This window comes from Solanum pennellii, chromosome 4 (assembly GCF_001406875.1).
Source record: "Solanum pennellii chromosome 4, SPENNV200".
NCBI lineage: Eukaryota > Viridiplantae > Streptophyta > Magnoliopsida > Solanales > Solanaceae > Solanum > Solanum pennellii.
Window position 1 is genome coordinate 53,580,413 of NC_028640.1, and position 25,877 is coordinate 53,606,289.

General features: G+C 32.4%; 1 pseudogene; it reads right to left on the reverse strand.

The window, feature by feature from the left end:
- Window positions 1–23,078: 23,078 nt before the first annotated feature.
- The window catches only part of LOC107016777, a 20,084-nt pseudogene continuing 17,285 nt past the window's right edge, over window positions 23,079–25,877 (reverse strand).

Sequence of the window (25,877 nt, forward strand, 5' to 3'; positions counted from 1 at the left end):
TTAAACTTGGTGTTCTTTATTGTTAGATTTTTGGCTTCATTTTTTCGGCACAACAACTAGTAGAGCTAAGGTTATCTATATGGAGGGGAATATGAGCAATATGGTATGTCTAAACAGAAGAAACTACAACATATGGAAAAGCAAGATGAAAGATCTATTGTTCGTGAAGAAGATGCATCTTTCGGGTTTTTGCTCATAAACCCGAGAATGTGACCAATGAAAATTGGGAATTTAAGCACTAACAAGTATGTGGATATATAAGACAATGGTTTGAAGATAATGTTCGTAACCATATTGTGAATGAGACACATGCTAGAACATTGTGGGAAAAGTTGGAGACGCTTTATGCTTCAAAAACTAGTATTAACAAGTTGTTCTTGTTAAAGAAATTGATGACTTTTAAGTACAAGGAGAGCAGTTCTATTTTTTATCATATAAATGATTTTTAGGGTATTCTTGATGATGAAATACAAGGACTTTGGCTTCTTAATACTCTACCGGATTCTTGGAAACTCTTCGTGTTTCTTTAACAAATTCTACCACTGGTGGAAAGGTGACTATGGAATATGCAAAAAGTGGTGTGTTGAATGAAGAGGTTAGAAGAAAATCCCAAGACATATCTTCACATTCAGATATTCTATATACAGAAGATCGAGGGAGACATAAGACTAGAGACCCGAGGAGTAGAGTTAAAAGCAGAAGAAAATCAAATTCAAGAATCCAAATATTATATGTTATCATTGTGGAAAGAAAGGACATTTTAAAATATTTTGCAAACAATTGAAGCAAGATCTTAAAGAAGGGAAAAAGGAAGAAAATAATGAAAATAATGTTGTTCATGTTGTCCAAGATGACCTTCTCTTCGCTTGTGATAAAGACGTCATCAATTTTGTATCTCAAGATACAAGTTTGGATAGTAGATTCTGGAGCCACATCACATGTCACACCAAGAAAACACATCACTTCATCTTATACTTCTGTTAACTCTGAGGTGTTAAAGATGAGTAATGCTCGTGAGGTTAAGGTGTTCGTTATTGGCACTGTTTGTTTGAAAATCAATAGTGGTTCAACGTTGTTCCTTCAGAATGTCAAGCATGCTCCAGACATTCCCTTAAATTTGATATATGTAGGACAACTAGATGATGATATCTATCATAATGACTTATTCAATGGACAATGGAAGCTCACCAAAGGCTCATTGATTATAGCTCGAGGAAGAAAACATTCAAAGTTATACGTGACACAAGGATCGATTCTTGGTGACTCTATAAATTTGGTTGAGAGCGAGGCTTTATAAGAATTGTGGCACAAGAGGCTTAGTCATATGAGCGAAAGGGGGAATACCTATTTGGCTAAGAAGAATTTTCTTGCTGGTATGAAACAAGCAAAGGTGAAAAAATGTGTTCATTGCTTAGTAGGGAAATAGAGAAGAGTTTCTTTTCACATTCATCCACCTTCAAGAAAGTCTGAGCTATTGGAGTTAGTAAACTCAGATTTGTGTGGTCCTTTTATAGTGAAGTCAAAAGGTGGTGCACTTTACTTTCGTTCTCGCAAGATTTGGGTATATCCTTTAAAATCCACAGATCAAGTGCTTGATGTGTTTAAACAGTTTCAAGCCTTATATGAGAGACAAACGGGAAAAAGAAATTAAAATGTATTCGCACTGATAATGGTGGTGAGTATATTGTTCCCTTTGATAACTACTGCAAATCGCAAGGAATTCGTCATCAGAAGACTCCTCCCATAGAATCCTCAATTAAATGGTTTGGCAGAGAGAATGAACAAAACTTTAGTTGAGAGAGTTAAATTTGTGTTTTCATAGGCTAAACTTCCAAATTCATTTTGGGCTGAAGCACTTAACATTGTTGCTTATGTTATCAATTTGTGTCCTGTTGTTGCTTTGGGTGGTGATGTTCCAAACAAAGCTTTGTTTGATAAGGATGTCTCTTATGATCACTTGAAAGTGTTCGGCTGTAAACCTTGTGTGCATGTTCCAAAAGATGAGAGTTCGAAATTGGATGTTAAAACTAAGCAGTGCATCTTCATTGGTTATGGTCAAGATGAGTTTGGATATCACTTTTATAATCCAATTGATAAGAAGCTCATTAGAAGTCCTGATGTTGCGCTCTTTGAAGATCAAATTATTGAAGATATTCACAAGACTGAGCAACTAGATTCTCATGCTGATGTGAGCTTAGTTGATGTTGATCCAATTCCTATTATTAATATATCTTATGCACATGAGGGAACCCAAGGTAATAATCCAGATAATGATCAGAGTGTAGAACATATAATTGTTTCTATTGATGATGTTGTGGTTGATAATCAACCAACTCATGGTGAGATGCTCCAGAAACCTCTTGTAGAAGATCTACTAGAGAGAAGCGAAGCTCAACACATTATTCTCATGATGAGTATATTCTATTGACTAACATGGGAGAACCTGAAGGTTATGATGAAGTCATGTTAGATACTCATAGATATAAGTGGAAAGAACTCATCGTAGACAGTCATGAGTTTCTTAGAAGTGTGGCAAGTAGGGAGCCTGTAAAAAGTTACTTCACTTTAAGTCCATTTGGCCCCTTGGCTGGAGGGGGAGTTTGTAGGCTATTGCCCATGTTCCATCCAAAGGCCCATGGCCTAATCCTACTTGAAAAAGGGTTGGAATTATTCTCTTTATTTGGTTTCCAATTCTATTATGAAAAGGATTGGAATTGTAATTCTATTTGTAGTTGGTTTTGGCTTTGTAAGGAATAGCAAAACTCTATAAATAGAGGATGGTATTTAGAGAATAATTCAATTGCTCATTGATATTGTCTTTGAAAAACATTAAAACATAAGAGAGGTTTTTGAGAGAGCTTTTAACAAGAAAAAAGAGAGAAGGAAAAGGGTTCTTTTGCTGCAGTTTTTTTCTCCGACGAGCAACATTCAAATCATGTTTTCTGATTAACTAACCATTGGATCGTGTTGCAATTTGGACTGAGTGTTCCTAACATCTTGTTGGTTGATTTGAATGGTGGAGATTGTATTCAGAGTTCATAAAGATCCTGTTTTAGATCCCGAACAGAGGCTGGGTTTGGGTGGTGTTTCTTTCTATTTATCTTTTGTTAGTGTAGCTATTGTTTGTTATTCTTTGACACTTGTTATGTATCCATTAGAAGAATATTAGTAACCCTCTTATTGGTATAGTGAAGAAATTCGGATCTTGTCGATCCCGTGGAGGTTACCTTCGGTTGGAAGGGTTTTTTCACGTTAAACTCGGTGTTCTTTATTGTTAGATTTTTGGTTTCATATTTTCGTCACAATAACAACTTCACTTGAACTTATTTGTAATCTTCTTTCATCTTTGATAAAGCTTTGTACACAAAGAGTTAACATTTTTAAAACATAAAGAGAAGGAAAGATTAAGGGAGTAGCACTGCCCGGTAAGCTCCTATCTCAAATCTCAGAAACTGTCTCTTTTTTTTACTTTGTGTTGTCTTGAGCTTTTTGACGAAGCGGTTCGCATGTTCTATGCAAATCTCGGCATCTCACCTAACAGTGGTGAGTTAGAATCGTTTGTGCTCGGTAAACACTTTATCATCAATGAGAAGTTATTCGAAGATGTGTTTGGTACTAAGTTTCTGGGGTAATTCCATACATGAAAGGAACATGAACTGATGACTTTGAAGTTTCTCTAGATGGTGAAAAGCGAGTCGTGGTTGAACCCGACACTCACATTTCTGACTCTGGGCCCTTATATCTATGTTTTGAGAATCATATTCTCGCACATATCCTGCCCACAACGCTTATTCGCAATAAGGGCTCTTTGAGTAATATCTCTACTCGTGATGTATTTGTTCTCTACTTCCTGCTTAAAAAATACTGCATCAACAGGATAGAATAGTTCAAGTCGTATATGTGGTAAAGTGTTGAAGACTTGAATCTCTCGGCAAGTGTTCCCGATGGCTTGCTTATCTCGAGGATTATTGTGAACAGTTTTATGGATCCTTCCATGTTTACCCCTTATCTTATAAATGCAACTTATTATTCTCATACTTTTTTACTAGTATGGGGTATGTGCAGGTTGGTGAAAAGTGAGTAAAAAAGGACTCAGTCAAAGCTCGGGCGAATTCTCCTGAACCCTAAAAAATCTTGGTGGATTTCGCCGCTCTTTTATTGCTGGACAACGAGGAGGTCAAAAACAGACATTTAGCTGTAGAACGAAACTTGGAGACCTTTCATGATGTTGTGGAAAGGTATTTCATTTACAGAAAGACTCTAATACTGATATCGGTAAGTTGCGCATTGCCATGAAAATGATTAAACAGAATGGTATCTCAAAGGTAAATCGCTTGATCCAACAAGTTGACTCTCTGAAGAGTGGAGTCAACTTCTCCAACAATGTGCTTGCTGTTACAGTTCAGACCTCATACTCCAATCTTCTGTGGAATGTGGAACGTTCGTACAACACCTTCTGTGAGTAAGTGAATAACTCCCTCAAGTACTTTTGGGTTGGTCATTAACTCTACTGGCTGAACCTTTACTTTTTGCACAAACTTTCAATAGGGGCATGTACCTCTCTATCTCGTGGACTACTGGTTTTTGGTCTCTCTGACTCTTAGACTACTCTGTTATCTGTTGTCTTTGTTTTAATCTCGTATGCTTTTCGCAATTCTTTTATACTATTAAAAGGGGGAGAAAACAAATCTATCTTTCTTACCGCTCCGTGAGATGAGGGAGATAAGACAGAGAGAGCTGCATACATCAATGAACTAAGACATGAAACCTCATGGAAGTACAACTAACTTTCTCAGTAAAATTGATTGTCAAGAGTACAATTAAAATTGTGATCAATCTTAACATTATAAAAAGGGGAAGATTGTTAACTACTTGGAGTTAGTTGAATTTGAAAATAGACACTTAACGCGTTGATCTCAATTTTCGTAGGTCACAAATTTAAAAAGGAAATCATCAGCGCAAACGACTTAAAGAAGGAAAATATTTGCTTGAAGTTGCAAAGTAGCATTGAAAAGGCAAGCCTCAAATCTAAGGGACAAAAGAAGGAAAGGAATATATGGTTGATCAACATATAAATGAAAGTCTAAATGAAGTAGAATATTTGCACACTTTGCAGAGATCACAATCGAATCATCAAGAAAGGAAAGAGAGATAAATCAAGCCACAAGACAAAAAGTATGTTGATCATACAAGAAAAATATCAAACCAACAAAATGAAAGCAGAAGAAGCAATTTACTTCATGGATACAGATCAACTAAATCGCCTCAATCAAGGACTCCCTAAATTGATCCTTGATTGAGATAAATCCCTTGGGGTTTTCCTTACAAGAGCACATATCATCATCTACATAAACCGACCTAGATTTGTACTGTAAACTATGCAACTTTACTTGACCTTAGCCAATAGTTTTCTTTTCTCTTTCATAAAGCTTCGTAAACACGTGAGTGATACAATTGAAAAGAAAAGAGAAAAGAAAGAATATGAGTGTAGGTATACAAGTTGAGGCAGTATCAAGGTAGATATCTGATTTGCATATGAGACATGATAAAGTTTCAAATTTCTGTAACACGAAGATCTCTTCAAATCTCTTAAGGAAAACCCTTAAATCCCAAGGGGACTGGACTAGACACCGCGTTGGTGATCTGAACCAGGATAAAACCTTTTGTGTCAATTATTTACTGCAACTTTCTGATATTGTTTATCTACCTAGCAACTTGCAGGTAAGTCGACTATCGACTACTGGTAGTTTACTAAGTGAATTTTAAATATAACCCCCCGCCCCCATATCACAATAAACTTAAAAAGAAATAAGGGCTTTAGCTAGATCAAACCCTAGTATTGTGGGTGATTCCTTTAGCACAAGGATAGCTCTACACTCATTAAAAGTGCACTGTAAATTATATCTTTTTTTGCCAGAGATAGATATACATGTATATGCACCCACACATATCAATGTGGGTCCGCCTCTCACAACAAGATAAAGTTACTTCACGAGTGAAAATCATTAGCGCAAGTTTCAGGCTCTGATACGGCATGTAAAAACATAAACATTTATGCTTATAAAGAAATTAATATATTTACATACCAGGAATTTGAACGAGCGTATCTGAGGCAGCAAACGAAATCAATCTCCCTTTGCCCTATCTTACGCTACTGTAACTTTCGTGATTGAATTGAGTGGAGGTTTTAACCCTAATTAATAGAAAATGACCAATTTAAAGGATTCTACTGAAAATGTTATTGTTTTTGTTGCCCAACATATAATCTAATGAAATGATGTAATCTATTAAATTATTTAAATAAAATAAAAATTATATGGTACAACTAATTTATGATATGCAACTATCATATTAGTAATATTAGTAGTGAATGCTTAAAATAATTACTATTTATAGCTAATATTTTTATTTCATAGAAAATAGTAAATACACACAACTATCTACTATTTGATTTTAATATTAGGCATTTCTAGGCCAATCTTCATTTGCTCAAATAAATCGCGACTTATCCAAAAGAGGATAACTATTTGATAGTTTTTTATTAGTTTTTCATGTTTAAGTGTATTTGTTTCATTGAATTTCTTCTATTTAATCTCAAGCATTGTTACGGATGGTAATTGAGCGAATTAGATCAATTTTAGTCAATCATATTGTGTCAAGATAACAAACTGTTCAAGATCCAATTCAAACTGAATTATTTGGATCAATATGAATTGAGCCAAAAAGGAGCAGATAATGAGTCAAGACCCAACTCAACTCAATTTTCACCCAGTTTAATTAATTTATTTGTTCTTTTAAAATATTTTAGTACACAATAACATTAGGATAAAATTATTTTATGGATATATGTAAAGAATTATACTACACAACCTCCTACTTTTTCATTAGGGATGACAATAGGGCGGTGTAGGGCGGGGGTGGTGCGGGTTGAGCTTAACCCACAAACTTTTTAATCTGCCCCACCCCACAAAGCAAAAATTTTCATTTTCAACCCTCCCTGCCCCACCCTACCCCACATAGACTTGTCTCGCATGAACTCGCCCTGGATTATTTTAATAATATTTTCTTTTTTTCTTAGTTATGTTTGATACTAAAAATAAAATTCATAAAAGAAATTCATTTTTTCCTTAAGGTTTATTAATTTAATAGGATAGTGAGTTTAAATTTTATTTTTTAGAGGTCAATTGAGAATCATGCAAGAAATTGTATTAGTTTTGATGAACCATCTTCATTTATAATATTGAATATTTTAGTAGCTTTAATGAATTTATCTTAATAAATAATGTTTTGTCATTCTATGACATGTAAGAAGTTAAAATAAAGTTTGAACCCACATAAAATCACAAATACCCGCAGCCCACCTTGACCCACATTAATTAAAAAGAAATGCACTTCAACCCACCCCGCTTCAGACCCGCCCCACATAACCTTAAGCCCGCCCCGCCTAACATACCCTTAAACCTATCCTGCCCCGCATCTGGTTCACCTTATTGCCATTCTTATTTTTCATGGTCGTCTAAAAACAATGGTAATCAAAGTAGTGAATATAAACGCCTTACAATGTATAAAACCATTTATGTTGAGAAATTTTAAATTTATATATAAACAAACAAAAAACACTCTTATATATATCATATAAAATTTTTGTCAAGAAAATTCAAATGAATATACCTTGGCCCCTTCTAGATTCGCCCTTGCATAAAAGTGGCTAAAATGCATGAATTTTGTGTCAATAATACTGAACAAATGATATCTCTTGGTATTTTCTATATCTCTTATATATAAAAATGACGATTTTTTTGTTTAAAAAGATCACAAAATCCGAAAATTGAATTTGTAACAGACCTATAAATTACTAAATTAAAATAAAAAATACAGAATTTATCTCTACATTTTTAGTAAATTTATAATCACATTAATCTATAAGATTTCTATTACATGTCACATTACAATTTTCTGTTTATTTTTAATTTTTCTAATGTCGAATTAAATTGTATCACGTAAATTGATTCGGACAAGACAATACAACTACAGAACCAACATAATTAATTGCGCCCACCACCCACCCCACTCACCCCACTCCATATTACAATTCTGTAAAATTTAATTTAAGAAGAAAACCTATCTCCCCCTTTCCTTCTTTAGTTCCCTCTTTCACTCCACGGTGATGAAATTGAAGACTTCAAAATCATACAAATTTGTGTTCAGCAGTTGAAGGATAACGTGTGCGCAAAATGGTATTTGATACTTTTCTAACTTTTTTTTGATGTTTACAGTAGTAATTTTAGTTGTTGATAAGCTTAAATTTGCTTTCTCTTTTTGTTTAAAAATCAAATCTTTCTCATTTGGGTGTTGTTAATTTTGTGAAAAGAAGCCCTATCTTCCACTTTGTTCTCTTTTTTTTTGTGGTAGATGTTAGTTTTCTTGGGATTTTGGAACGTAGAAAGAACCCTATTTTCCTTTATTTATTTATTTTTGTTTTTTAGATGTTGGTTTTACTGCATAACATTTCTTTTAAGTCGAGGGGATATCGAAAATCAACTCTGAAACACCACAAACAAAGTTAGAAGTAAACTGTTGTGTACATGCTATCCTTTCTAGAACTTTGGAAACTTAACTTTCTGTCTGGCAATATGTATATATATTGGACATCATAAAACTTAACTGTCCTCAGGTGATTAAATGTGATATTCGAGAATCTTGCATGAATCTCATCAATAAACTCATAGGGCACAAGTTCAAAATAATCCCCATCACTAAGGATACATAATCATTCTTCTTGTAGCATAAATGTTTGGGGTCATATATCCCAAAAAGGTTAACTGAAATAGTAGTATGTGTTGTACTAGTGTTAAATTAATAGTCAAACATTTGTACTAAAATTAATACAAGTACTATTTTTATATATACTACCAAACGACTCCTTTTGTGTTGAAAGAAGTGTCAAGTATTATCTATTGATTTATAATGTTGCATAAACACATGTCATTCATATAGTGTTTTGATGTAAACACTCACTACTATAAATATGTAGTACAATAAGTATCGCATCACTAATTTGAACTTCTAGGTTCTCTTCAAATTCTATACAAAAATACTTTATATGTGTTTACTTCTACCTAATCCAAACAATTTTACATCAAAAGTTGCAAACTAAAGAAATCAATGCAAGTGTCATCTACGAATTATACACCTTTTCTTTTATTGTTAAAGTTGTGACATGTTTGTTTCTTGTTCGTGTAGCATATACTCTGTCCTTACAAATCGTATTCTTTTTTAATTTCTACAAATTATCATGCCTCTAGATGAATAAAGACTATGTTTACCTTCTCTTGGTCGACTTAGCAATCTTGCCATTCATTTAATTTATGAGATTTTAAATAGGTTGTCTTTTAAAGATTTATAAGAACTAGTACACTTTCTAAGGATTGGCAATATACTTGCCCAAAAATTACACAGGTTAAATTTGATCAAAAGGTCTGGGAAACACCAGAGGACTTGACATCCCCTACCATTGGATTAATTCCCATTCTTGATTGTTTCCTCTGGATTCATATAGGAATAATATTGAAAGTTATCCTAGACTTTACTAGTCTAAAAGTATGTCCTAAATAAAAATTCTTGATCTAACTTGGACTAATCCCTTAACAGGAAAGAAGTTCCTACTAACCAAAAAGTAAGTTTCCCTGAGAGAATTCAACAAATAACATAACTTTGCAATAATCAACCAAATACTCAAATCATATATCATTTAAGAGCCTCCATGAAATGTAAAAACCATCTCTGTTCCCAAACAGAGTATACAAAACATTTACAATTCTATGTTTCCAAGCAGATAAAATCTTTATAGTACATTAAAGCAAAGGCAAAACAAAGACTTACTACTCATCAACAAAACATCTTGTCTCTGTTTTCACTTTCAACACATTTTAGTCAAAGATTAAGAAGGATTGTGATAAAGATACTAATCAACAAGATACACAACTTCTTCTTTAGATGATGCCCGTTGAGACATTGTTATCTCTATGACTACATTGAGAGATTCGTTAGTTTCCATTTGACGAGACTTGATTACCATTTTCACCAGTGCTAGAGACTTTGCCAATAAAACCTTGATAAGCTGCATTTAAACCTCTTCTAATAGTACATCATAAAACTCAATTGTTCTCATATGATTAAATGTGATATCCGAAAAGCTTGCAGGAATCTCATCAACAACCTCTTGGGGCACACATTCGAAATAATCTCCATCACTAAGGATACGTTCCTAAGAAAAATCAAGAAAAAAACCATCAAGTCATTACACACGAATATAAAAACATGGAAAAGATAGAGAAAAAAATAAACATTAGTGACGACCTTAATTTCAATTTCTTCCAAATTTGGGGAAATTCGTAAAATGCAAATAATAAATGAAAGCTAAAAATCTCTCCAAGAGTAGTCCAAGATATGAAAAGGTATTTCAGATAGTTAAGAGCTGATGGAAGCCTTGTTAGTACAACTTCAGTTGATACATTATCGAACTACAACTAAAATGACAAAATCAGGATGACTCAAAGTCAAAAAAAAGTACACATGAAAATGCATTACCATTAAGTTAAATGAAGGAACATTACCTCAAAAATATCCCAGCGCCAACACTCAAGAGCAGGAATAGATGAAAAAATACTGACAAAATCATCTTCATCCTCTAGAACCAATTCTCTAGGCGCATACAGAACATTGGAAAGAACAGGAAAATTTTCAAGATATATCAATTGTATATCGCCACGAAAGACAAATGACCTTAGATTAGGAGCATTAATACTCATGAGGTACAGATTGTCTATGTCTTTTAGCACAAAATCCTCAAGCAACGGGTTATTAGACATCAAACTTTCAAACGTATTAGTAGATAATGTGACATATTTCAATTTTAGCCTAATCAAGTTATTAAATCCTTGAAAGAAACATGGTAGTTGTATTTCACATTCCATAAAATACAAATGCCTCAATGTTGAACAATAAAAAAGAAGTTGGGCAACCTGTATGGAGGATAAGTAAATGGAAGTTTAAGGACAAAATGTTGAATGTGATTAGTGTCGAGGGAAAAACTCAGACGATCAACATTAGGACACACTATTAGACAAATAATATTGAGGGTGACCTTCAATATTATTCCTCTATGGAACCTGAGGAAACTATCAAGAATCGGAATAAATCCAATGGTAGGGGATGTAAAGTCCTCGAGTGTTTTCCACACTGTTTGATCAAACTTCACATGTGGAATTCTCCAGCAAATATATTGCCAGTCCTTCGAAAGTGTGCTAACTCTTACAACATCTCGAAAAGACAACCTACTTAGAATGTCATCGATTAAATGAATGTTAAGGTTGTTAAGTCGATCAGGAGAAGGTAAACTAAGATTTTGTTCATCCGGAGGCATGATAATCTGTAGAAAATAAACAAAAGTACAATAGGTAAGGTCAATGTACACGCTACACGAACAACAAACAAACATGTCATAACTCTAAGATTAAAAGAAAAGGGGCATAATAGGAGGCAAATGTAACCTTTTTCCATGATTAAAAAATGCAAAAGAAATTATTTCTAGATGACATTTGCATTGATTTCTTTAATCTGGAACTCTTGATGTAAATTTGTTTGGCTTAGGTTAAATCAAACACATATAAAGTATTTTTGTATAGAATTTGAAAAAAAAACTTAGACGTTTCAATTAGTGATGTTATACTTATTGTACTAGAAATTTATTGTATTGAGTGCTTACATCAAAATACTATAGGAATGGCATGTGTTTGTTTTAACATTATAAATGAATATATAATACTTGACACTTCCTCTAGCACTAAAGGTGTCATTTGGTAGTATATATAAAAATAGTTTGTATGAAATTGTAGTACAGTGTTTGACCGTAAATTTAACTCTGGTACAACTAATACTAGTATTACAATTAACCTCTTTTGGGATATATGACCCCAAACATTTGTTCTACAAGAAGCATAAAATATTAATTTAGTGAACTACACACTTAATTTCAATACTTTGTTGAAACATAATAAAAAAATACATCGTGAAATTTAATTTATGTATAAGCTATTAATAAGAACACCAAAATCATGAGAAATGGTATTATTTTGTTCATTCAAATACTCATATCCAAACCCATAATTAAACCAAAAACCATCAAAAACATGAATTATAAATCAGATTCCTATAAATTAAAAAAAATAATTGATAGTTGAACAAAGTGATATTCATTATTCAAGACTAAGCTATAAGTCCATATGCCTTTAACCTATGTTTTCTCAAGAAAACATAATTAGAATTACACAAATATTTTACTTTTTATTAATAGTTTAATTTTTTAAAAAACTACAAATCTTAGGAGGAAACAAGAAATAACTTAATTTTGTTGCTACGATTACACAATGAATTTAGGTACACCCATCATCAGAGTATACTATTGTTCTTTTTTGAAAAAAAAATTACTTTTGTTATCATTGTTTTACTTCGGTTTATTCATAGGGTGTCTCTATGCCATTAAAGATGAGGCATATGCCTTAGGCTACCAAAAATTGAAAGGCCTAATGTTTTAGTAACAATAAAATTATCGTAAGCTTTTTGTAGCCAAAAAAAAGAATGTTTTAATTTGTATGGAACTCTTTTATATGGATCAATTTTAAATTTAACTTCCACATGATATGTTTAGACCACAAGATTAAAAAAAATTGGTATAAATATATCTTTAGTTTAATATCATAAAAATAAAACTATTTTTATGAAAAAGAAAGAAATAACTGGAATCTCACATAAAAATAAAAAATAATTAAAATTCGTCCTCCAACTTATTTTTAGCTTTAGGACAATGTCTAGCTTAAGCCGTCACTGAGTTTTGTCTTTTTTTTTATCAATTATGTGTACTAACTGTTGAAGGAAGCTTGACGACTGATGGGACACGTCGAAGGAAAGGTCCATCAAAGCAGACTGACGAGTTAGAGTTAGACTCGTACTAGGATTAGACTACTAAATCTTAAGTTACGTACGACTAAGCAATTGAATATTATAGGAGTCAACTAGGATAATGTATTTGACTTGTAATACAATACTACTCATGTAATTATATGTATTGTAGTAGGATTCCTAGTATAACTAGAATAGGTCTCTTCTCCTTTATAAGAAGATTGTAACTCAACATTATAATAATGAATACATCCTTGATTTCTACATACTTTCGTGAGATTTATAAGTGGTACTTACCAATAATGTTTTCCTCTCTTTAACATATTAGATCAAAATAAAAAACAACCAAATTATCAAACGGCAATGGCCCATTTTACCAACACTCTTTCGACCTCTTCACTTCATCATCTTATTTTGTCTGCTCCACAAAACTTAAGACAATGAACTATCTTATATGGAGGACACAAATGACTTAGTTGTTTCAAGTGATGAGATTATCTGAAATCATCACAGAACCACGTTGAGCGACCTGTTTCAATGGACAGACTACTGAGAAAAGTGTAACAGGTGAAAGGGTGCAGAAGACAACAACATTGTTGATGATTGGGAGGATAAGGATATGTTACAAAGGAGTTGGATTTCAGGAACCTTGACAGAAGAAAGCATGTACATGATTGTAGGCTGCTCAACTGCTAAGCAGATGTGGGAATGCTTGGGAGAAACATATTTTCAAGCAACTAAAGATAAGAAGTTCCAAATAAAGTAACAACTGCAAAGTGTTAGGCTAGGAACACAAACAATTGACGAATACATTAAGGAATTCAAAGGCATATGTGATGGTTTTGCAACCATTCACAAGTCTGTAGATCAAGATAGAAAAAATGATTAATTTTCCTAGCGGTCTAGGTCATAATTACAAGACCTTCAGGACTGTCATGCTAGTTAAGACACCATATCCTACTTTTAATCAGTTTGTTAATGCTCTCGGGGGTTTTCATATGAGGGAGGAGGAAGAAGAAGTGCCTTAACAAAACAATAACATGACATTCTCCGCCCAAAGAGGCAAGGGAATAGGAAACTTCTCACAAAAAAGAGGAAATAATAAATTCAACTCAAGAGAAAGAGGCTTCAAGGAGGGTTTACATATCCAGACATGTTGTGTTTGATGAAAACACATTACCTTATGTGTCTCCAAAGCAATATCAAACTAACATTGATGTCTCACCTCACCTTGCTACTTTTGTTAAATCTTTCTCTAAACTGCAGACACCCGATAATTATGATTCAGGGGAAGTACAGGTTGCTAGCCCGCCCATTACTAGTGATAATGCTGCTACACCTCATGTACTCATTGATGATAAGAGTATTATTGACCTCTCAAGCACAATATCAGATGTTGAAGAACAGGTTGAATTTGATGATCCATACATTAACATTGAAACTCCAGTTGCAAATTTTGAATATGCCAGCAGCAGTGAGGAACAAGTTGCTCGTAAAGGTCCAACCAATGATCATCATCAAACAACCACTTAAGTTTATGTACCAGTTGACCTTCAACTTGACAATGCTACACTCCAGTCCACTATCTTGGTTAATGTACAGTTGAGGTACTTCCTGCACCACAAGGGCATCATATGATCACCAAGAACAAGGCAAAGGAACGACACTTGTTACTTGTTGCTAGCAGCAACACATAAATTGTGATAGAACCAAATACTACTAAGGAAGCACTAAAATCACCTTATTGGCTTGCAGCAATGCAAGAATAAATTGGTGTTTTACATACTAACAAGACATAAATTTTTGTGCCTAAATCTCCTGATATGTACTTGTTTGGATCAAAATGGGTGTTCAAGACAAAATTAAAAGTTGATGGGACAATAGATAGGTATAAGTCCAGACTAGTGGCAATGGGATTCTCACAGCTTGAAGGGCTAGATTTTGAAGAAATATATAGTTTTGTGGTTAAAGCTACAACTATTAAGGTGGTTGTATCCATTGTTGTCAGTTCAAAGTAGAAATTTAGACAAGTAGAAGTCAAAAATGTGTTTCTACAAGGCTTCTTACAAGAGGAGGTGTACATGTTTCAACCCCCTAGTTTTATTGATCCCTAGTATTCTCAGCATGTATGTCTACTTAAAAAGGCATTGTATAGTCTTAAAAAACCCACAAGAGTCCGGTTTTATTGGTTTAACATGCATCTCTTACACCTTGGTTTTTTTTTGTAGTAAGACTGACCCTTCCCTATTTACTTTGCAAACTCACAAAGGAAAAATATTTCTCTTTGTTATATGTGGATGATATTATTGTCACAGGAAGTATTCATCTCATGTTTTAGAGTTGGTTCTACAACTTGGAAAGAAGTTTTCTATGAAAGATCTTGGCCCTGTACACTTCTTGTTAGGAATTGAGGTGAACTATTTCAAAGGTGGGATTCACTTAAACCAAAGCAAGTATGGTGCTGAGATGTTGGCAAAGACAGAGATGACTTTGGTAAAGGCTGTAGCCACTCCTTTGGCTAGAAAACATGGTTTGCATGAAGCTGTGGGAAGTTTTGTATATGCATCATTTTAAAGAATGATAGTAGGGAGTCTTCAATATTTGACCCTCACAAGACCTGATATCACTCATGATGTGAATTTAGAAATACAATTTATGCAAAGCCCAAACGTTGAACATTTTCAAGGAGTAAAAATGATACTCAAGTACATTAAAGGTACTCTATACTTTGGACTCAGAATTATTTCACAATCACCATGTAGGTTGTATGAGTACTCAAATGCTGATTGGGGAGGTTAGAGAAAAACTAGGAGATCAACTACAGGTTTTAGTATCTACATAGGTGCAAATTGTATTCTTAGACCTCGAAGAAACATCTCACAGTAGCTCGATCGATCGCTGAAGCTGATTATAGAGCACTAGCCTTCACTGCCGCAGAAATGACTTGGATTTTATATCATCCTCATGACCTTGGAGTGTTCCTTCGATATGTTCCTACATTGTATTAATATAATATGAGTGTTGTACATGACGATCAATCCAGTTATGCATGCTAGAACCAAACATGTTGAACTGGACTATCATTTTGTTCGTGAGAAAGGGGAAGGGGACAACTTCTTACTTAATTTGTAATGTCTAAGGATCAGCTAGCTGATATTCATACCAAAGCCTTAACTAAATAGGTTTTTTTCTGGTTTTTGCAGCAAGCTAGGAGTTACAATTTCTCTACTCACTAGCTTGAGAGGAAGTGTTGAAGGAAGCTTGACGACTGATGGAACACGTCGAAGGAACAAGTCCGTTGAAGCAGGCTGACGAGTTAGAGTTAGATACATACTAGGATTAGACTACTAAATCCTAAGTTTCGTACGATTAAGAAACTGAACACTGTAGGAGTTGATTAGGATAAGGTATTTCACTTGTAATAAATTACTACTTGTGTAATTATTTGTATTGTAGGTAGGACTCCTAGTATAACTAGAATAGGACTCTTCTCCTATGTAAGAAGTTTGTAAATCAACATTATAATCATCAATACTTCCTTGATTATACATACTTTTTTGAGATTTCTATACTAACTAATGTTAAAATGATAAATTAAGAAAGGACATATGTTGAATACTGATTATTTTCTTTCCTTCATATTTTTTACTTGTCATTTGCTCTCTACGCCACCTGAAAAGATTTAATACTTAAAAACTTGATTATGTTTTTCCATAACTATTTCTTTTTGGAATTCGTGGGTTCTAGGACTAAATAAGAATCATTCTCTTTCTTTTAGTTAGATTCCTAACATGATGTATTAAATCTATCAAAAATATATTGATGTAGTTTATTAAATGCCCATTCTAACACATTTTCTTTCTTCAATCATAATAGTGGTTGTCTAAAATCTTATGTCATAATAGAATATAAAAATTTGTGTCTATAACAAGCAAAAATAGGCTTAAAAATTGAAGACTTCATGTGCTCCAATAAACTTAAAAAGAAATAAGGACTTTAGCGAGATTCAAAGCCTAGTTTTGTGGGTAATTTCTCTAGCACAAGGATAGTTATACATTCATTAAGAGTGCGCTGTTAGTTATATCTTTTTTTTTTGTCAGAGATAGATATAGATGTATATGCGCCCACACATATGAATGTGGGTTCGCCTGTGATAACAAGATAAAGTTACTTCTTGAATGAAAATCACTAGTTCAAGTTCCAGGCTTTGATATGGCATGTAAAAGCATAAACATTTATGCTAATAAAGAAATTAATATATATACATACCAGGATTTTGAACGAGCATATTTGAGGCAGAAAACGAAATCAATGTCCCTTTGCCCTATCTTACGCTACTGTAACTTTTGTGATTGAATCGATTGAAGGTAGTAACCCTAATGATCATAAAAGGACCAATTTATAGGATTTTACGGAAAATGTTATTATTTTTGTTGCGCAACATGTAATCTAATGAAATGGTGAATCTATTTAATTATTCAAATAAAATAAAACTTATATGGTACAACTTATTTATGATATGTAATTATCATATTAGTAATATTTGTAGTGTATGCTAAAAATAATTACTATTTATAGCTAATCTTTTTATTTCATAGAAAAATGGTAAATACACATGACTGTCTACAATTTGGTTGTAACATTAGGGATTTCTTGTCTAATCTTCATTTGCTCTGTTAAATCGTGACTCATCCAAAAGAGGATAACTATTTGGTAGTTTTTAATTAGTTTTTCCTATTTAAGTGCATTTGTTTCATTGATTTTTCTTCTATTTTGATCTTAGGCATTGTTAGGGACGGTAATTGAGCATATTGGATCAATTTTAGGTCAATCATAATGGGTCAGGATAACAAATGGATCAAGATCCAATCCGAACTGAATTTGATTGGATCAATATGAATTGAGCCAAAACTGGGCAGATAATGAGTCAAGGCACAACTCAACTCAATTTTTGCTAAGTTTAATTATTTTATTAGTTCTTTAAAATATTTTATTACACAATAACGTTATTGATAAAAATATTTTATGAATATGTATAAAAAATTCATACTACTACAAAACCTCTAACTTTTTCATGGTCTGCTAAAAAATGGTAATTAAACAAGTGAAATTTAAACGCCTTACAATGTACAAAGACATTTATACTGAGGAATTTAAATTTATATATAAACACCAAAAAAATCTTATATATATCATATAAATTTGTTGTCAAGAAAATTCAAATGAATATACCTTTGCTCCTTCTAGATTCGCCCTTGTATAAAAATAGTTAAAATGTACAAATTTTGTGTCTATAATACTGAACAAATGATATCTCTTGGTATTTTATGTATCTCTTATACATAAAAATGACGATTTCCTATAATTAAAAAAGTCATAACATCAGAAAATTGAATTTATAACTGGCCTGCACAATCAAATTTAACTATTTTGAGGTATTAAATGTCACATGCAAAAAAAATTAAGTGGATTAAATTGGACAGATCAAAGTAAATTTTCAGTAACTAAATATACGTGCCAATTTCTCTAAATAAATAATAAAATTAATTTTTACTTTCTTTTTCCCTTAATTTCTGTGATATTTACTCTTTTTTAAGGTTGTTTCAAAAAGAAAGTCTTTTCATAGTCCTATATTAATTGTTCACTTTGTTACAGATAAGTCTTTTCATAAAATTATTCCTTTTTTATTTTTGTAAATGTAATCAAGTTTGTAAACCTTGAGAAAAAGATTCTTAAAGTCCAAATTAATGAAATTTATCTTTTTTATTTATGATTTTTTGTAATGAGAAAAACAAATAACTAATATAAAATAAAAATACATGTTTTCACTCTAAATTTTAATAAAATAATTTATAATCACCTTAATATCTAATATTTCTATTATGATGCTCCAAAATAAACATCGTTACAAGAACCCCAAATTGAATGATGCTTCTTCGAGTTTCTTCTTCACAGATGAGGACGAATCATGTCCAACATAAATACTTCTCGATCTAACTTGGACTAATCCCTTAACAGGAAAGAAATTCTTACTAGCCAAAAAGTAAGTTTCCACTCAATGTTTCAAGCTCCCTAAGAGAAATCAACACACAACATAACTTTGAAATAAACAACCAAAGTCTCAAATCATACATCATTTAAGAACAAGCAGGAATGTAAAAACCATCTCTGTTACCAAACAGAGTATTCAAAACATTCACAATTCTATGTTTCCAAGCAGATAAAATCTTTTTAGTACCTTAAAGAAAAGGCAAAACACATCCTTACTACTCCATCAACCAAAGGTCTCGTTTCTGTTTGTACTTCCAAAACATTTTAACCAAAGATTAAGAAGGATTGTGATAACGATACTAATCAAAAAGATACACAACTTCTGCTCTAGATTATAAAAGATAGACAATTAGATGAAACAAAAAAAGGGCATAAGATAGAATGATCAAGTAATATTGTTGTATGTTATTGAGATTGTTTTTTTTTGTTCTTTTTTTTATAACCAAGAAGTCCTCGATGGTCAATAGTGCAAGGTTCATAACTCAGTGGATGATAGTCCCGCCCCTTTACTCTTCTCCACTTATATACCAGACTTTTTGTCTGCGGTAGGGTTTGATTGAGCTTGTATATATATGATTATATGGAAGCTGCATAAAGGAATGGGATATGTTCTGACTGTATAGGAAAAAGACTTATTTATGAACAACTGACCCCACCCCCACCCCTTTTTTTCCCCTTTTCTTGTTTTTAGTGATAATTTTTCTGGGATGTGGAATTGTCACATTGAGCTTGTAAGAATAATATTGTTGAAATTCAATTTCAGCTTATAATGTATATTGTATCATAATTCTCATTGAAAAATGTTGTTGAAAGGAATTATCTTTTCCATTCAAAAGAGGTATTGTTTACTAACCATTAAGATCAAGGGATTTGATCGAATTTCATTCTTTCTCACTATTCAGAACAATGTGTCAACAACGTCGTCGACTCTCATAAAACAACTAGTTGAAATCGACTATATGAATCCTCACTATTCCATTTACGCTCAACTCATGTCAAGATCATATCAAATAAAAAACAATGCACAATGACCATGAGGACCACATTGAATATATTAAAAAGATCAATAACCAACCAAAGCGTCATCCCATAGATCATTCAAAGAACGGACATTGAAACAGATTAATCAAAAACATCCATCCAGATTCACCTATGTTCACAAACTGATGGTCTTCACAGTGGCAAATGCAAAATAACAGCGTTACTGCTGTATCAACATTCTTTTTACGATTTCAAACATTCTAGCAAAAGATTATGATCTGATTAAAGACTAGTTAAGATCAAACATGATCCTAATATGGATTCTAATCTACACTATACACAACTTCTGCTTTAGATGATGTACGCTGAAATTTTGTTACCTCAGCGAGTACTTTAAAAGATTTTTTATCTTCCGTTTCACAGGGCTTGGTTATTATTCTGACCAGTGTTGGAGACTTGGCCAATAGAACCTTGATAAGCTGCATTTCAGCTGCTATTCCTGTTACATCATAATCTTTACTGTCTTCGGGTGATTAAATGTCATATCGGAGAAACTTTCAGGAATATCATTAACAGCCCCACGGCGCGCATGTTCAAAATAGTTCTTCGAAAGATTAAGAATAACCATTAGCCTTGATTTAAAATTGAAGATCATAAGAAAGTCAAATACATACGAAAAAGAGAGAGAAAAGTAAACATCATTAACAACCTCGATTTCAATTTCTTCTAAATTTGGAGAGCTTCTTATCAAGCAAAGAGCAAACGAAAGATCAAAGAATACTCCTAGATTAATGCAAGATATGTGAAGGCGTTTAAGATAGAAAAGAGCATAAGGGAGCCGGTCCAATATACACGTCCTAGGAAGAAAATGTCAAAAATCAGAATGACTCGAAGTTATGAAAATGCAAGTTATGAAGCTATATTACCTGAACATACTCGTGATTCCATTAGAGATTCTCGAGAGCAGGAATAGACTCAAAAATCTTGTCAACATCATGTTCTACCTCTACCGAAAATTCTGTAGGCTCATATGAAACTTTAGAAAGAAGAGGGACATTCTTTAAATGTAAAAACTTTATATTGACAGTGAAGATAATTGATCTCAGCTTGGGAGCACTAATTTCAATGTGATTTGTAATAGCGTCGTGTTGCAGCACCAAATGCTCAAGCAACGGGCAATGTGAGATTATACTTCCAAGAAATTCTGAAGAAATATTGACTTCAATTAGTGCTAAGCTAATTAACTAATCAAATCCCTCAAAGACCGGATGAGGACGTATTTGACAGTCCTTGAGAAACAGATACCTCAATTGTGAACATGTAAAATATGCAGAAGGCAATTCATATGACTTACTCCTAAACGGAGGTTTAAGGACAAGATGTTGAATGACATTCCTAGAGAGGAAATATATCAAGTGATATCAAGTCCTCTGTTGTTTTCCAAAGTGTTTGATCAAATTTCAGCTGTGGAAGTCTATGCCAATTATATTCCATTTCTTTGATAAGATGCTTGTCCTCACAACATTTCGTAAAGGCAACCTCGTTAGAATGTCATCAATTACATTATCAGGAAGGTTTCTAAGTACATCGCGGAGGTAAAAGTTGTTGTTTTCCCATTTGGAAGCATAACATCAAATGACTACTACAACAAGAATCTGAAGAAAATAAACAAGAACACAATATGTAAGGAATCTCGAAACTGTCTGGTTAGAGTACACACTACCTAGTTTACTTGTGTACTGAAAAAGAGATTATTTTCGAAAGACCAACAGCTCAAGTGTATCAAATCCAAGTAAAATAAGTGTTGTTTTAGTTATCCAAAACTTAGAAACTTATTATTCCTATTTCAACCTAGTAAAAATCCTAATTCCGCCACTATTGAAACACATCCATGATAGACCTACACCTACCAACACACCATGTCCTTGAAAAACATTAACCCCATCAAGTTTTAAGCAAACCCCACTTCAATTTCATCATATTAAAGCATACCCAAAAAATAAAAATGCAATCTTGATATCAAAATTCTATAGAACAACCATAAACGCAAAGAGACAAGCTTTTGATTTATTTTATATTGTATTTGGATGAAAGTTAAATTATACTATTATAGTTTCAGTTTTGAAGTTAACAATTTATTTTGTAACGAATGTTGAAAGTATTTTTTATTTGTGTAAATTTTAACGTTTTTTGAAAAATTTGAAAATATATTTAATCTCTTTTTCAATCACCGTGTAATTATAAAAGAATAAAGTAAATCAAAAAAATAAACTTAAGTCGAAACAGAAAAATCCAACTTTATATGATTTGATTTAGTTTTTAGAACTAATAAAATGAAAAAGTTAGTTTAGGTTTTTTCTAATTAAAAATTAAATCAAATCGACCTTTGTGCCCCATATGAAATAATGAGCAAATTTGATTTCGTATTTAACAACTAAAACTTCTTTTTTCGTTTTTCTTAATGATTCTAAGAGTATATATATTAACTCCCAAGTAATATATATTTTCTCGTTTAGATATTATGTATATCATACGGTCATTTTACCTGTTAAAGTATGTAATATATCTTATTTAAGATGCATCACAAATATTAAAATAGAGAGAATATAAATAGTAGAAGAAAAAAATAAGGAAAAGATAATTAAGACACATTTAAAGTTTCATTTTCTTTTTCCTTTTGCGAGTTTTATATGTAAATCATCATGTGTTTTTCATTTTCTACCTGAATTAGCCCGTGACAGTTCCAAACTTCCAACGCCATGTCTTATTTCAGAGATGAATCAATAACAAGAATGTCATGCAAAATCTTTGTTAGTTCTGCAACACACATCATAATTTCAAAATAAACAACCAAAGTCTTAAATCAATAACAAGCATGAAATGTAAAACCATCTCTATTCCCAAAGAGAGTGTTCAAAACTTTCATCCAGGTTCACAATTCTATGTTTCCAAGCAAATAAAATCTTTATAGTACCTTAAAGCAAAGGCAAAACACAGCCTTGCTACTCCATCAACCAAACGTCTCGTTTCTGTTTGTACTTCCAAAATATTTTAGCAAAAGATTAAGAAGGATTGTGATAACGATACTAATCAACAAGATACACGACTTCTGCTTTAGATGATGCCCGTTGAAACTTTGTTATCTCCGCGAGTACGTTGAGAGATTTGTTAGTTTCCATTTGACGAGGCTTGATTACCATTTTCACCAGTGCTAGAGACTTTGCCAATAAAACCTTGATAAGCTGCATTTCAACCTCTTCTAATAGTTCATCATAAAACTTAACTGTCCTCAGATGATTAAATGTGATATCCGAAAAGGTTGCAGGAATCTCATCAACAACCTCCTGGAGTACACATTCGAAATAATCTCCATCAATAAGGATACATTCCTAAGAAAAATCAATAAAAAAACCATCAAGTCATTACATACGAATATAAAAACATGGAAAAGATAGAGAGAAAAATAAACATTAGGGACAACCTTAATTTCAATTTCTTCCAAATTTGGAGAGCTCTGTATTATGCAAAGAGCAAAAAAAAGCTCAAAAAACTCTCCAAGAGTAATCCAAGACATGAATAGGTATTTCAGACAGTTAAGAACTGATGGAAGCCTTGTTTGTATAACTTTAGTTGATCCATTATCGACCTAACAATAAAATGACAAAAATCTGGACGACTGAAATTCCAAAAAAAAAAAAAAGCGCACATGAAAATACATTACCATTAAGTAAAATGAAGGAACATTACCTCAAAAAGATCCCAACTGAAACACTCGAGAGCAGGAATAGACGAAAAAATATTGACAAAATCATCTTCGTCCTCTAGAACTAATTTTCTAGGTGCATACAGAACATTAGAAAGAACATGGACATTTTCAAGATGTATCAATTGTATATCGCCACGAAAAAACAAATAACCTTAGCTTCGGAGCATTAATACTCATGAAGTACGGATTTTCTATGTCTTTCAGCACCAAATCCTCAAGCAACGGGCACTTAGAGATCAAACTTTCAAACGTATCAGAAGATAACGTGACAGATTTCAATATTAGCCTAATAAACTTATTAAATCCCTTAAAGAAACATGGAAGCTGTATTTCACATTCCTTGAGATACAAATGCCTCAATGCAGAACAATTAAAAAAGAAGTTAGGCAACCTGTATGGAGGATAAGTAAATGGAAGTTTAAAGGCAAAATGTTGAAGATGATCAGTGTCGAGGGAAAAAATCAAACGATCAACATCAGGACACACTGTTAGACTAATAATATTTAGGGTGACCTTCAATATTATTCCTCTATGAAACCATAGGAAACTATCAATAATTGGAATAAATCCAATGGTAGGGGACGTCAAGTCCTCGGGTGTTTTCCACACTGTTTGATCAAACTTCACATGTGAAATTCTCCAGCAAATATATTGCCAGTCTTTCGAAAGTGTACTAACTCTTACAACATCTCGAAAAGACAACCTACTTGGAATATCATCGATTAAATAAATGTTAAGGTTTCTAGGTCCATCAGGAGAAGGTAAACTAAGTCCTTGTTCATCCGGAGGCATGACAATCTGTAGAAAGTAAACAAAAGTACGATAGGTAAGGTCAAAGTACACAATACATAAACAACAAACAAACATGTCACAACTGTAAGATTAAAAGAAAAGGTGCATAATAGAAGGCAAATGTAACCTTTTTCCATGTTTAAAAAATGCTAAAGAAATTATTTGTAGCTGACATTTGCATTGATTTCTTTAATCTGCAACTCTTGATGTAAATTTGTTTGGCTTAGGTTAAATGAAACACATATAAAGTATTTTTGTATAGAATTTGAAAAAAACTTAGACGTTTAAATTAGTGATGTTATACTTGTTGTACTAGAAATTTATAGTATTGAGTTCTTCTATCAAAATATGATAGGAATGACATGTGTTTGTTGTAACATTATAAATGAATAGATAATACTTAACACTTCCTTTACCACTACAGGTGTCATTTGGTAGTATATATAAAAATAGTTTGTCTGTAATTTTAGTACAATGTTTGACCGTAAATTTAACTCTGGTACAACTAATACTAGTATTACAATTAACCTCTTTTGACATATATGACCCCAAACATTTGTTCTACAAGAAGCATAAAATATTAATTTAGTGAACTACACACTTAATTTCAATATTCTGGTGAAACATAATAAAAAAATACATCCTGAATTTTAATTTATGTATAAGCTATTAATAAGAACGCCAAAATCATGAGAAATGGTATTATTTTGTTAATTCATACATTCATATCCAACCCCATAATCAAACCTACAACCATCAAGACTTGAATGAGAAGTAAGATTCCTATAAATTAAAAAAAAATATTGATAGTTGAACAAGGTGATATTCATTATTCAAGACTAAGTCATAAGTCCATATGCCTTTAATCTATGTTTTCTCAAGATAAGATAATTAGAATTTCACAAAGATTTTACTTTTTCTTAATAGTGTAATTATTTGAAAAACTACAATCTTAAGGGAAACAAGTTTGAAATAACTTAATTTTGTTGCTACCACCACCATTACACAATAAATTTAGATACACCCATCGTCAGAGTATATTTCTTGTTATTGTTGTTTTAATTAGGGTTTCTTCCGAGGGTGACTCAATGCCTTTAAAGATGAGGCATATGCCTTAAACCCCAAAATTGAAGGGCCTAATTTTTTAGTAATAATAAAATTATCTTAAGCTTTTTAGCAAAAAAAAAGAATGTTTTAATTTGTTTAAGATTCTTTTTCAGGACCATTTTTTAAATTTAACTTTCACATTATATGTTTAAGACCACAAGATCAACACATACATACATACATACATACATACATACATACATACATACATACATATATA